Source organism: Rhagoletis zephyria, unplaced genomic scaffold (genome assembly GCF_001687245.7).
Source record: "Rhagoletis zephyria isolate East Lansing unplaced genomic scaffold, Rhagoletis_zephyria_1.1 Rzeph_scaffold_03867, whole genome shotgun sequence".
In the NCBI taxonomy this organism is placed as follows: domain Eukaryota; kingdom Metazoa; phylum Arthropoda; class Insecta; order Diptera; family Tephritidae; genus Rhagoletis; species Rhagoletis zephyria.
The window spans coordinates 33,964-47,486 of NW_016160950.1; positions in this window are offsets into that span (position 1 = coordinate 33,964).

Here is a 13,523-nt window from a genome sequence, read left to right on the forward strand (position 1 = left end):
TCACATGACCTGGGCCGATTTGAAAATACCTGTAAAAATGGAGTTTTGTATGAATAAAAATAGTTTCGTAAATTTTTTTTTTTGTTTTTTTTTTTAAATCCCCTCACACGACAAAACGGTTTAGCTTAAAAAATTTGATTAAAAATATTTTTAAAAATTTGTTTAAAGTGTTTAACGGAATCATAATGTTGAGATTTTTGATGCTGTTTTTTAACTTTCTTTGAAGATTGATATAAGAAAAACTTCAATAACTGAACCTAAACTACTCCGATATAGACTTGTGAGGTATTATTGGAAAGGTATTTTCTCTTTTTACTTCTTTGCTAATAAACTCATTCAAAGGATGAAAGAGAAAGGTAGGATGAACGAACATCATTCAAAGTTGAATTAAGATGTGTTGGTATTTGACAAAAATGGGGCACGAATGATTTTTTTTGGAGAAAAATAAAAATAGTGGATACCTTCCTACTGAGATTCCATAAGTCTAAATCAGAATAGTTTTGGTCCCGTTATTCAGTTTTTCGTAAATTAATCTAAGATTTTTAAATATTTTTATGCACATTTTTTAAGCTTAATCTGTTTTGTCATCTGAGGGGACTTTCTTTAAGAAACTATTTGTATTCATAAAAAACTTCCTTTTTGGAGGGATTTTCAAATCGGTCCAGGTCACGTAAATCTTAATATTTTTCTGAAATATTTTGGTGGACGTCTTATTTAAAATATAATAAATTGTGTAATCCCGGCGGAAAACCGCATCTTTTTTGGTGATGCAGTCTAATGTACATACATATGTATATGTTTGACATTGCTCTCTTCTGCTAACGAAGATGTGTATATGCATATTGAGTTGGCAGCATAAATTTGACAATGCAAATTGCCATTTGCCTCGTAACAAGACATCCCTGGGCAGTTTATGTACGACATATGTTTTATCCCCTAACGCATGAATACATGCATTTTCGTAGTATAAATATATGTATGTACGTGCATAACTACATAGGAAATATTAAGACAGTTTGTCTTCGTCACAATTACACTCAAGGGAAACACGTGGACAGTCGACATGGCAATAAACTAAGGCCTGTAAAAAGCAGGCGTCCTTTTATTAAGTGACTATAGGCATTGTGCGCCCAAAACATGGCTACAACGATGATTGTGACACAATGTCACGTGCTGCTTTGCCATCAAGCAAAAAACGTGCGTATAAAGATTGTGTATGAAGGCGAATAAGAAAAAAGTAAAAGGAAAAAAAAACAGTTTCTTACAGGAAAAAATATTAATGTGTCAGTAGACAAACACTGATACATAACTGCAAACATACTTATTTCCCAAAAGATTATAAAGCTATAGACCTTGCCTCATGAAAAAAAAAACTCAATAAAGGTATGCCTTCATGTGTCACAAAAGCCATTGCCAACTATGAGTAAACGAAAATAGTAGCTGCTACGAGTACCAAGAAAACTATGCACTTTTCATAACCATCAAAATTTCAGTTAACAACTCAACTCAGCTCCCCTTTTTGCAACGCCTTTTAACTTTTGGTCTTTGTTTGTTTTTTTTTATTTTTTCTTCTTTTTTTTACTTTGTCTTTTCTAACTTTTGTCTTTACTGCACGCTCCATTTTCCTAACTGCCATGATGCCAGAAGCGACGTAAAGAACTACTATTAAAAAGGCGAATATAAAAAGGTTGCTTGCAAAGAGCCTTTGGCGTGACAAAAGCCAACAAGCACTCACGCATTTGCGAGAGTATGTATGCAAGTATGTAGCAGCTAAGGTGTCAGCTGCTCTCTTTGTTGTTTGAACTACTGCAGTGGCATTTTTGAGGCGTTTGTGAAGGCTTTTGTTTGTGCGGCGTGCATGCTTTTCTATGCGTTGCTCACATGTGTTGCACTATTTTTTTCTGTTCCACCTTTTTTTAGGTTCGTAGTTTCATATTTGTTTTAAGCTGATGTGCATACGTCTATATTCTAGAAGCATGCTATTTATATGTATATGAACTTGCCATGATAAAAAATTATGTCGCTAAACATGGAACATTTGTAAATAAAGACATTTGCTTCTAAATTGATACATTAAATAAACAAAGGACGAGATTTGTTGCATTTTTTTTTGTATAAGTATAAGATAAAGAGTGCCGCAAGTCAGTCATTACCAAACAGTACAAAGACCTTTGTGGGTTGACGAGGTTTGCTGAATGACATTGCTGCGCCTGTTGCTATATATGTACTAAAAATATTACTTTACGCTACGTATGTACATTAGACCGCATCACCAAACAAAGTTGCGGGGGTTCCGCCGGGATTACAAAATCTATTATATTTGAAGCCGTTCGCCACAATATTTCGGAAAAATAATAAGATCTACGTGAGCTGGACCGATTTGAAAATACCTGCAAAAATGGAGTTTTTTTATAAATAAAAACAGTTTCTAAAGAACTATTTGAAAAAAAATCCCCTCAGATGAGAAAATAGATTAAGCTTAAAAAATCTGCATAAAAATATTTTTAACGGAATCATCATAATAAGATTTTTTATGCTGTTTTTTGACTTTTTTCAAAGATTTATTTACTCCATTTTCGGAGGTATTTTCAAATCGGCCCAGCTCACGTGAATCTTATAATTTTTCCGAAATATTTTGGTGGAAGTCTTAAAATATAATAGATTTTATAATTCCAGTAAAAACACAGTACCATTTTTTTTTTTTTTTTTGTATGGGAAGTGATGCAGTCTAATGTATATAGAATATATTTCGAAACTACTAAGGTGTCAAACATTTCACCGACTTCAACAAAAAAAAATACTCAAATCAAAAATATACTGAAAAAATTATCAAAAGTTACCGAAAAAGAGTAAACAATAAAATATGGCTTTATGGCAAGAGTTCAGTTTTCACTCAGTCGATATTATTTCCTGACCTGCAGATTCTCCAGACAGAGATCCGCACCAAGCTCTTTTTCCATATTTCTTTTTCCATCATTCGTTACACTAGCGCTTTCATTCTTCCCTAGCTGAAAATCGTAACAGAATTCCTAAAGTGGAAGTCGCAGAGTTAAGTAATGTGATCAGTACCGTCTAAAAGACACTGCACTGGTCAGTGAGTCGGAGTTTTAATCCAGCCGTGTAAACTTTGATTGAATTTTCTTCGCTGAACGTGTCCAATCTCCAATGTTCCTTGGAGTTAGCGGGAAGACGGGTCCGGCGATGTTGGGTGTAGGAGATCCATTTTTTAGCCGCGTTCACTCTGATGACAGTGTCATATTCCATCTATCTTGCACACAGATCAGCCGCAACAAAGTTCAGTAGAGTGATGAGCGTTTTGGTTAGTTTTCAGTGTTATAAGAAGAGAAGCCAGCTGTTCATCCTTATCTATGTTATAGGCGTTAAGCTTTTTCTTGAGAGCATTCCATCGTTGGTCTTGCCAATGTTACAATATTGTGCTACAGACCTAATTTTTTGGGGAGAGCCCTAATGTTGGCGGTTGGTTGGTTGAAGAAGCGAGTTTAAGTGGTTTTAAAACCATTATTAAACCTGAACCCCTTATGTTCTGCACTTCACAGATACTTTTTCATAATTCGGAGATACAAAACAAACATTTTTATTATCGAATTAACACGTTGGCCTCTGTCGATATTCGAAGCCGCATCTTCTAAAAGCAAATAACAGCAAGCTTCTATGCAAGTTCAGCTACAGCCTTTCTGCAAATTTACCCTCAAATGTTGAACTTGAATAAATTTGCTTCGTCTGGTTTTGCACTCCACAGATGCGTTTTCGTAAATAAGAAAAACAAAAAAATACACCGCCTCTGGTGGGCATTCGTAACAGAATCCGCTTGAAGCCAACAAATAACAGCAAGCATCTATGCAAGTTCAGTCACAGTCAGGCATACAAATAAGTTTTTAAATGATCAACTTGAATCACATTTCTTACAATCGGCATATTAACCATGAAAAAATTAAATCATAACTTGGTTAAAAAAATCATTGTGCTTTTTGCTCAGAGTACTTACTTAGAGTTTTTTGACAGAAGAGTCTCACCCTGCTCTGCGTTTATAATCTCTTCTCGGAGCAGTTTATTCACAAACGCCACTATCGTATTGCAGAGCAGAAATTGGAAACGCCTTCTATGTACATACATGCAGATAGATATAGAATATTTCTTGAGAAGCACAGATTTTTCCTGTCCTTCTTTATTTGCGAGTAGGGCAGCTTGAAGCGATGGAGCAAGTATTACGCTGATATAGGTGTCCAATATGCATTCCAGCAACGTTGGTAATAAAGAAGAGAGGAGGAGGTGGACCTATCGACCTGAAATCATTTTGTTTGATGCGCGAAGATTCAGGCGCTTTAAGAATTATAACCCTTCTACCTGCTTTTTAATTTTGGAATAATTAAGTCCAAAGTTTTGTAAAGGTCCAACGTACCATTTCATCGACCCAGATGGGAGGAGCTGCAAATAATTTCCTCAATGCTGCCATCTGGGCAATTAATTGGAACATTCATGGAAGTGCGTCCTGCATTTTATATACTGAAGCCCTTTCCTAAGTTATAAACTCTTGACTACGAAGTTTAGTTTTCAGCTAAAACTGTAAACAAAGATTTATTTGATCACGAATATATTGTACTTAATTCTCTTTATAAAAATTTAACTTTGTGCAACTAAATATATAGTACATAGGTGTGTTGAAAACCACCCCGAGATAACTTTTTCGATATTGCAAATCGCTGCAATCAATTAGGCGCGAGATAAAAGGGAGAGGAAGTGAATGATTGAAAAGTTTCAAAAAGTTCAAACAGCTGCGACATACTTTAAGGGCAAATAGCATAGAAGCTTAACTAGATGAAAGCAATATTTCCCTATATGTATGTGTGGGTGAATGTTTCTCTTTGTTTATGAGTAGCACGGCTTGATGCGCAAGGGTAATGAAGCTTTGTAATTACTTTGTATTAGGCTTGGGGAGCTTTTCAACTAAAGAGGGAAAGAGCCAGCTCCTTTAATTGAACTAGTTCATTAATTCGTTCATTAAGGTTAACTAAACTTTTCTGTGCCAACAAAACTGAAAAAAGAAAATAAAATGCAGGCACTGCCTAGTTTCCATAAGTATTGTTGATGGCTCTCATGGAAATTTGGATCACCATATGAAAGCCAAACATCCTTTCGTGATTTTATTGAAAGAGGAATGATTGAAGACGACTGAATTTTGTCGTTATAGAAGAGAACCATCGGATTGTAGAAAACATTTCTTTTTACTTTACAAATTGATTCAATCTTTTCTATGTGTGTATGTGGTATAAAACATCCCAGTAGCGAAAATGATCACCGGTGACCTCGTCACTAATGAGGATTTAGTGACATCGTCGCACTTGCTATGAGTCCTAAACGACATATTGCTGACAATGATACTGGTGACAATGGGCACGTTCAGAAGGCGCAACAGCTCAGTAACTGTTGCGATTGCACCTTCTGAACGCGTTGTTTTGCACTTCTGATCAACTGAACAGTTACGTGTTAGATGATCGTAATATTTTTATGATCATTTGAGACAACATGTTGTGTGTTTTGAATTTGACAGCTAATGTATCAAGCCGTTCAGAAGGCGCATTATGATCACTGATTTTTTAGCAACGGTTGCGCTCAACATCTGCGCCTTCTGAACCTACCCAATGTCATGCAGGTGTACTCCTATCAAAGACTTATAACATACAATGCCTTGCAGCGGTCACTTATAAAAAGTCCATTGCAAGATATTGTCGCTTGAATATCATTAATGATCACTGCCTGACAAAGTCATGCAGATGACATCAACGACGAAATTACCATTTATATGAAAAAGTCATGAACGACACTTAAGTGACTAATTCATGACATTCGGTACGGGGATACATTTTTGTTTTTCTGTACTTAGCTCCTACTACCGAACTAGTTCAACTAGTTCAATAATATGAGCGAACTATGACTCAGAAGAGCTAGTTCATTGAGCTGAACGAACTGGAAGTGAACTAATCTTTAAAGTTAACTAAAATATCCAACTCTACTTTGTATGTCATACCGATACGTATGTATGTATGTACGTATGCTTTGTCTCTCATAACGATGCACTCAACAATGTGGATTAAATTGGGGCAGACCACAACGACGCATGTGCCAAAGGAGCAAATAACAGAAGGAAAATAGATAACAAAAGCTTTCGAATAGCGGCACATTCACCCGTATAAGAGTTTGTATGTATGTATGCGTATGTGATTGATAATGCTCTTGCCTGCAAGCAATGTCTTTAGATAATCTCTGCAAAATAAGCATGCAGTCGCTTAGAAATGAACTGAACATGAACCACAGTGAAACGGTAAGCCAATGTAAAAACGAATTGTGATTGGAATCTGAATAACAGATATGGATGCTAAGGTTTGGGCCAGAGTTTGAAAAAACGTTGACCATCCTTCTTTTCAATATGTCGGTAATTCGAGTCCCACAAATTCGATTTTATGTTACTTGCAACTGGCTCCAAAGTATTCAAAAAGTATTAATCACAGTGCAACAAATCGTCTTGTTTTCTTAGTTTAACTTCACTATATATAAGTGATCCACACAGTAACGCGACCTAGAGTAGCCACGTCCAGTCGAGCACATTACAGTGGTAGAAAGACGGCTCTAAAACCACTAAGGGGTAGTGGATCTGGCGTGCATGGCCCCAGAATGATGCGTTCGGTACTACTGAGCACCTTTCCTAGCGACTTCGAAGCGGAAATCTATGCCATCAGGGAATTATCAAAGTCAGGGGACCATAATTTTAATTTGGGAGTCAGGCCGAACTTAAGCCTCTCTCTTACTTCGAGGTCAAATCTTCAGTGGCTCTAAAGTGCGTAGAAAAGCTGGGAAGAATACTATCCAATTATTTTGAGTCGAGAGAAGTTAGGAAGCCCATCAGTCCTTCCTTGCAGTAGATCCCAAAAATATTAACAAAGAGCCCACGAAATAAATACTAAACTAAGGGAGCTACACTGGCGTAACTCTACGGGCCTTCGTCAAGCTGAAAGCTTACTAACTAAAATAGTACAATCTAAAAAGATGCAAGTTACTCATGAGCCACCCTAAGGAGAAAATAAGAATCATTACAGGCATTTTTACTGGCCATCGTAGGCTAAAAAGCCGCTTGCATAAGCTTGTAATCTGGTCTTGCGACCTATGTCACTTCTGTGACTCCGCCAAGAGACATCATTGGCATCTATGACCAAGAAAGGAGCGCATACACTCCCTGCCCCGAGATCTATTCTGAAATGTATAGACTATCTAGGGCTAGATAAGGTGTAGTGATGAGCTGGATGCAGTGTTTGCTCTATTACTTATATCTATCTCTCTATCTAAAAGCAAGCTAAAGTTCTCACTTAGAGTTCTCTGTTTTCAAACGCGTAGCCTCAAATAACTAAAAAATTTTGCGTTTCTAATATTCCTCAAATCTTGTTCTTGTCCCACTGTTAATTGTGCCCCCAAACTCCTTTGAATTATGTATTTTCACTTGTCCAAAGGCTTCCAACTGGGCGTTCCACTCAAGTAAACTCTCTTAGCAACCTCAGTAAACTTTGAGAGATTTAAGATCTGCTTGACAAATTAGTTTCCCTCCTCATGCAGTCTGACTGCTGGCCAACTTGATAAACCCCGAAGGGTATGTTGCACTTGAGATGCTGCTCTACACTGCTAAAGCCATTTCTGTGTTTTGGCTAAGCGCATGTGGCTCACTTTATGCTTGAAGTAGCTCATTTCCTTGGTAGCAGCGCCGGCGGTACATACACTTTGCTGCTACATAAATACAGTGTCGTGGTTTATGACGCGCGTGCTCAACTCGTATGAGTTTAATGTCGTAAGTGGTAAAAGTTTTTTAATTTAAAAAGTTTACTTCGGTTGCGTACTCTTGTCTGGCACTTTCGTTAATTTTATTTAACTTGCTCGCAGTTATTTTATGTATGTAAACTTCGCTCATTGCTCACTGCCCCGACAACAACCCGAGACAGAGCAAGAGAGAGTCGCAAATCGCTGATGTTTCTTTACTTTTCTGATATTAAGTAAACATTAGTGCAAAATGCCAAAACACAAAGTGGAAGTGTGTTTAATTAATTTTCGCGTTTGCCATTCAAAAAACTGAGACGCAAAAAATAAAACAATACAAAAAAAACCAAAAAAAAACAACGAAAAAATAGAATCTCTCAATATTGCCAGCAGGTCGGTGGCTGTATATGTATCCTTGACCTGCGTCAGCGCGCCAAATCGGCAACCAAACAAATAAAGCGCAAGCCAAGTTGTGCAGCGCGTCGGCCAGTCAAGGCGGCCAAGACTAACTAGTGCCAAGAAAAGTGCCAAGTGAGTCAGTACAGTCTGGTCAACCTTTCAAGCGCGCTTTGTTGGCTTTCTAGGCTAACTTGCGCACAGTGCTTTGCAACTTCCGTTTTTTTTACTATTTTGTTTGCATTCCCCGCTTTTACTTTCTTCCACTTTATGCATATTTCTTAAATTGGCAAGGCTTTCTTTGCGGGGGCGCATGCTTTTACTTTTTACTTTTTCTATAAAAACAAAGCACTGAAATTTTGCATCTAAACTAGAAAAGATGTTTGTGCACATAATTGCTTCTACTAAGATGGCTCATCATTCTAATTATTTATCTCCGGGAAATGCCCACAAAGTTATGACTTTTGCAACTGAACGAATGCGTAATTGAAAATATGAATTTATAAATGTTGGTTCTCATCCAAAAAGGTGAGACATGAAATCAAATCAAAAGTTTCTTCTTTTGCAAAAAGCAAGTAATTATAGCAATTTCACTTAGATGAAGTTGATGTTTAATTAAATAAATTGTTTTTTTATGACCGCACAGGAAGAAAGTTTGCTGTACATCCCCTAGTCTAAAGTATTTTTGCAAGACCATTTTAAAAAAAAGTAAAAAATTTAAGCCGAACGCAGGAGTCATACATCGATGTTTTTGCCTCGAAAAAAATTTTTTCTTCCAAAGTTCCTTGACCTCAAATACCACGTTCTAGTAAATATTCACCAGATTTCAGCTATTGTCACGCTAACGTACCACCCTAATGTCAGTAAATAAAAACTCACCAGAAATCAATTAAGTTTGGCGAATGAAGTTTTTTGATTATTCTAGTAGGACTACTTATAAAAAAAAATTTATTGTCAAATGTAGGACTCACCGAAAAAAGAATCGAAATTGCTTTCGAATCGAAATACTTCCTTAGCAAAAGATACAAAATGTACATTTGAAAAAATTTAAATATACATAAATATATTTTTAGGTAAAATATTTTTTTCAACTTTTTATTACTAAATTTAATTTAATTAAAAAATGCATCCACGGAAAGCTTTCTTAACATAACGAACTTGCTTGCTAAGGATTTGTTTTAGTGTAATAAGTGGCAACCGTTTTCTTTTATGTCGAAGTAAATGAAAAAATGTTATCTAAGGCAGTGGTGGACACAATCTTGCAATCTTGCGCTCCTGAGTGAAGCACTTTCGATTTGCTTTGCCATAGTACCAACAAATCAACAGTCGAGTGTTTGGAAAATGTAGAAATGGCCGCAAACGATCTAAAGGATAAGCCACGAATCATTTTCAGTCAATTGTAGTATGAGAAAGTTTTGGTGGAATATACCAATAATTTACAAATAGTAGAATTATAGCTGCTATTTTGGAAATCACCACATCGCCTTAGCATACTTTCTCATCGAATCCGTAGAGGTTGAATTGATTCCGGCATAGAAAACATGTGAATTTAATTACATTAAGTTTTTCATATTGGTAGCAACTCGCATCAAAAATATTTTCGACAGTAAACTTTCTTAAACCTCTTTATTTATTTCATCAATTCGATTGAATTAAATTTCTCCAACAGATTGCAACTCTCAAAAATTTTCAGACAGGTGGCAACTCTCTATTTTTGGTCTTTTTAAATGAGCTATGTATTAGTAATAATAATAATAATAATAGATTGCCGCTTACACATATGTTAGTGTTTGGCCGAGCTTCTGCTCCGATTTGTGGCGTGTGCCTTGCTGTTGTTACACAAAGGGTAGAGACCTACAGTTTTACGTCGACTCCGAATGGCGATTGTATTTAATGAGGAGATTTTCCATGGCAGAAATACGCTCAGAGGTTTGCCATTACCTGTCGAAGAGCGACCACTATTGCGAAAAACTTTATTCTTCATTTATTTTTTATGTTGGTAGGAAACTGGGCTTGAACCCAGACGCTGCGTAAGGGTAGTGCGCACCTCTAACCGCTGCACACAATACAGCAATTAATTTGTATGTATAAGTTTAATTTCCAACCTACCCTGGCGGCAATCAAGAAAGACGAATTACTATTGAGTATGGTGGGGAGTTATCCTTGACATTTTGAGGATAAATTAGTTAGTCCCTCCTGCTTTTTCTAAAATAAAAAGTTTGGCTGTTAAGCCTTTTTTTGCATTAAAGAAACGAATTCCGAATCTGTCCATTTGAACACCATTAAAATTTTCACTCCATACTTTGTTTTCGAATAACTCAGTGTTATTCAGAATAGCAAAATAAAACGTTACTTGAAATTTCCATCCAGCATAAGTAAACATCAGCAAAAATAATAACAACACCAACGCTTCAACAAATTAAATCAGACATTGTATAGCAAATCGCAAAACGAAGACTGTTTAATCATCGTCACTGTTATCATTCCATCTCAACTACCGTTGAATTTATTGTAGTTTCCGTTTCCGCTTAACTCAGTTGTGCTGCGATAAGGAAAGAAAAACTAAAATGTAACTAAACTAAACTCGAAAATGACTCAACTGGCAGGACCACAAACTGTGTATATACATACATACATAGCTGTAACCGGCTGCCTTTATTGTGGTGGGCGCACAGTCAGACGATCAGCGGCATTTTAAAGCCCAGCGTGCTAGTATCCTTGCCCACCTGGTATTGGTTGGCAGGCGGAAACGCTTGCTGTATAACGTTGACTGAGTAGATGGCGCACGTTCATCACTTAAATATGCTATATACTTATACCGAATAGTGAATAACGAGCTAAGTCATAATTTTAATACGCAATGAAAAATTGAATTTCCCTCGAGCAATGAGAATAACGGTGATAGCGTTGGTAACGCTGATTGTGAATGTGATGCTGATGACTGTGACGACGTTGATGTACGGACGACAGGTGCAACTGACTGACTGACTGGTTGGTTGGTTGGTTGGTTAGCTTGCCGTGAGCTAGCAGGTTGGATGTTTTGTAGTGACTGGCAGACAGCAAAATGGCGACTGGCAGCACATCAGCGCGCAAAATGTTAAGCTGAGATACAAGCAAAGGCAGTTGAAATGCTTGATTTGAATAAAAAGTGGCATCATAGCAGCAGCACTGCGAAAGCAAATAGAGGAAGTAGAAGGAACAAGCAACGCGTAGTACAGTGCTGGTATGTAAGTAAATATGTAGACAAAGTGGAGCGCCCTAGGGCTGTCTTTCTAGCAACGTAAAGTGCATATGTATAAGCATAGCTACATTCAAGCGTTGGAGCGGAGTGTGTTACCTTGGGGCTCTGATATTTGCGGAAATCGATAGAACAGCTGAAGTGATTGAGTGTACGCGACAGAAGCAGCGAAAAGAAGAAAAGCGATTAAAACACTGTCGCACAGGAAGTGATGGAAGTGCAAATAGCCGCGAGCCTTTTCTCCTACACAGGCATGCGTGATATTAGTTTGAAATTTATTTGAAGCCTTCCAAGTTAGATGCGAACATCGAAGATATTATGGAAGCGAACTATGTACCACCGACATCCACTTTTTCAACTGACAAGTTGGCACATATTTGCCTTTCGCGCCAAACTGCAATTTGATTGTAACTTTTCCAACATGCAAATACGTGTCACTTGATCGTCTTCATGTAAACTTTCAAAATATGTACTTACATACCTGTACATAGCAAGTATTAGGGCAACAGCGCAGTTCAAGTTAATCCACTTGCAAGCTGCCAAAAGTTTCGAAAATCGCGCAAGCAATTAATTACGAGACCATAGTTACATATGTAAGTAAGTTGTTAAAGCGAATGGATTATGCTTATGTATATGGGGCGTTCCATATGAAAACGGACGGGGTTCACACTTCATGTGTTTGATTTGTTTCAATTAATACAGTTTTAAAAAATTTACAGCACAAAAACAAAAACAAATCGATTTAATAGTGTTCCAAATATCTCGGGAACGGGGCGGGGAGAAAAAATCACTCATACACACATAAAAATTCTCTATGAAAAAACATAAATTTAAAACTTTTTTCTTGGAAAATTTTTCACATACAACTTTTTTATTAAAAAAATTAATTTTTGAAAATATGCCTTCTCAAAAAAATTAAAAAAAAATCACAATGGTAACTCTGAGTATTGCACGACATTTATGTATAGTATTACGGGGTGCACTCTACAATAATTTGAGCTATGAATTTTTTTACACCGAAGTTGAGTAATATGAGTACATTACAAATTTACAAATTACAATCGCTTAAAACTTGCACTTTGCAAAATTTTATGGGCTACAAAACTACATACTCAAAAAAATTCTAAAAAAAAATTAAAAAAAATTTCAAATTTGTAATGTCCTCATTTTACTCAACTTCGGTGTAAAAAAAACTCAGAACTTAAATATTGCGCATAACTCAGGCCTACCATTGTGATTTTTTACATTTTTTTTTTGAGATGGCATATTTTCAAAAACTAAATTTTTTTTATCAAAAAATTTTTATGTGAAAAATTTTTCGAAAAAAAAGAAATTTTTTGACAAACAATCTGATGCAATCGAGATAAAAATTAAACATATCCTCGATATTTTTGAACGTGTCATCAAGGAGCTAGGGGCCTCCACTGCCGCCTTACTGTCAGAGTATGTACCTACTTACAATTTACCATACTCGGATTTGTAAACATCAAGTCCGGTGCTTAATTTCGATAATTTAAAAGACATTCGAGTATTAACAGATAGTCCTTTGTCCATTCCTTGATTTTTCAAATGCATTTAACAATACGACCTACCAGGAAATCGAGAACTATAATCTAGGAATTAAGAGGCACCAGCCAGGCCTAACTGTAACACTTCGATGTCTTCAAGAAGATGTTCTATCTTAACTACTAAGGACGTTGGTTATAATTGCAAATGAAATCTGCGGCCGCAAATGTCTTCATTGAAACAGTAATAGGCAAGCATGACTAAAAGGCCTACGATCATTCAAAAGGATATCAAAGCTTATGGACAACTGTAAAACTCTATTGAAGCAACTAGGTGACTCTTGGGAAATGTGTGACCCAATGGAGCCTAAATAGTACACAGCCTTCATGTGATTCATCAAAAGGGTTCTCAGCAGAGCCTGCAAGTCGAAGCGAAAATTCTCAAGTTGCTGCCTACACTGAGCCAAAAGTACAATGGTTTTTTCAACCGAGTTATTGTTTGGTTTTTTCATGGTCAGTTTACCGATTGTAAGAAATGTGATTCAGATTGAACATTTTAAAACCAG